This window comes from Numida meleagris, unplaced genomic scaffold (genome assembly GCF_002078875.1).
Source record: "Numida meleagris isolate 19003 breed g44 Domestic line unplaced genomic scaffold, NumMel1.0 unplaced_Scaffold165, whole genome shotgun sequence".
NCBI classification, from domain to species: Eukaryota; Metazoa; Chordata; class Aves; order Galliformes; family Numididae; genus Numida; species Numida meleagris.
Window position 1 is genome coordinate 453484 of NW_018363448.1, and position 1852 is coordinate 455335.

Below are 1852 nucleotides of genomic sequence, written 5' to 3' on the forward strand. Positions count from 1 at the left end.
CGCAGCAGTTCCCAGCTTGCCACTCTCGACGTACAGCGGGACCCCTCGCCGTCGTACAACGCAACCTTGGTCAGGCTAATCCTTGCCCAAGCGCGCAAGGAGCGCTCGTCTTGGCGGATAAAGGAGCCGCACACGGTGCCCGCAGCCGCCGCTGCCTTCCGCCTGTGCCTGAAAGATCCTCGCTTCATGGAGGGGACGAGGAGAGGAGTACATGCAAATTATTTTCTGTGGAAAACGCCGGCAGCCGCGCCCAAAGGGCTCGGCTGCCTGCCGTTTGCCGAGGGGTCGGGGGCGGGGGAAGCCCCACTTGTTTTGGTAGCGAAGGAGAGGGCTGCCTACGGGGCCGTCCCTGCTGCGGTCGCAGAGGGGTCTTGGTGGCTGCACCCCGAAGAAATGCAACCCAGAGGTACGATCTCTCTCCCTCCCTCCCTCTTGTTCCGCTACGGAGGAGCGAGGCCTAGAACAGGGTGCCTTGGCCGCATGCGGATCAGGCGCTGACGGCACGGCCAGGTAACCGGCTGCACCTCGCCCCCAGCCCACTCGTGCTGCTTTCCATATTGGGCAACACGCGTCCTTAAAATCCAATCTGCCCAGTAACAATGAGCGCGCAGCAGCGAGAGCCCCAGAGCCATTGGCTATGCAAATAGCGGGAGGGGAAGCGGCGCTCTAAACTCCGCACTCGCAGTTTTAAGGCGGTATTTCCCCAGCAGCAGGCAGCGTGGGGGAGTGGAGGCGGCTGCCGGCAGCGTGCTTTCCGCACGCACCTCGGGGCCGCCTCCGCGCCCCAGGAGCTCGGCTCCAGCAGCGGGGGGCTCCTTCCCCCTCGGGAGCCTCAGCCTCGCAGTGGGCTGCAGCGCAGGCTTCACAAAGTTGACACATTTTCCTGGCGGCTGCTTTGCGCCGACCAAGAGGTAGGCGAGGCAGCGAGATGCGGGCTGGGGCAGGTGGTTCGTGCAGAAGGCGGACATGAAGTGCGAGCGGTCGGCCCCGTGCCGCGGACGCGTCTGGCGAGCTGTGCTCGGCGGCAGCGGCGAGTACGGATGGCGTGAGGAGGGGTGAAATCCTACGGTGCGGGACTGTCCCTGCCCCCACTCGGCCCCCCCCTTTTCCCCCTGCGACGTTTCCTAAAAGTTGTATCGGTGTGACTATGCGCTGTTAAAGCAGCTCGCCTGCTAGAAATAGAGCGGAGAAAGTAACAGTGTGATTATCGCTACATTTCAGCGTGAAAACGCTGCCGAACGCTCATCCTTCAAGGAGTTCATTTTTTTTTTTTTCCTCTTCCGCGTTTGCCGTTAGGCTGCAGTTAGCAGGTTCTGCCCCCACGGCTGCGTAGTCAGGGTGTATTGGGGGGGGGGGGGCAGGCGCTTGGGGGACCGGGACGTGCATCTGGCACTGACCCAAAGCAGGGTATTTCGTCCACAGACCATATAGTGTCAGTGGATGCCAGGGGGAGCCCATGGCTTCTCAGAAAAGGGGGAAACGGATTTGGGCAGGCTTCTGCAGAAGGAAAGTGTGGAACAGGTTCCGTTCGGCCACTGTAAGGAAAAAGAGAAACTGTCATTCGTGAACGTGTGTCCCTATTCGAGGGCCTCCCGGTTCCTTGTTAACTTACTAAGTTGAAAAAAAAACAAACCAACAGCAGCCCGCGTTTGATGTTACGTCTGACCAGCTGTAGTGCTCCATAATAACGAGAGCTGCCTGCCCTAGTGGTTTGCGTCACTTCGCTTCAACTTTAGGCTAGAAATCAAGAGAGAAGAACGGACGAATTTCGAGGGAGGCAGGAACGGGTTAGAAACGCTGCCGCCCTCCTTTATCCTTCTTCTTTCCCCACCCCTTCCCTCCGCCCTTCCCC

The 1852-nt window shown here is 60.1% G+C and overlaps 1 protein-coding gene across 4 annotated transcripts in view; it reads left to right on the top strand.

Moving 5' to 3' along the window:
- Nucleotides 1–683: 683 nt before the first annotated feature.
- The window catches only part of CCND2 (cyclin D2), a 41061-nt gene continuing 39892 nt past the window's right edge, over nt 684–1852 (top strand). For 2 of the 4 annotated variants that reach the window (XR_002433806.1, XM_021382050.1), the window contains exon 1: nt 684–911. The gene's annotated coding sequence lies outside the window, so the exon portion shown is untranslated. Of the gene's footprint in view, nt 1069–1852 lie in introns of all 4 variants that reach the window. The other 2 variants (XM_021382051.1, XM_021382052.1) reach the window with 2 other exon arrangements.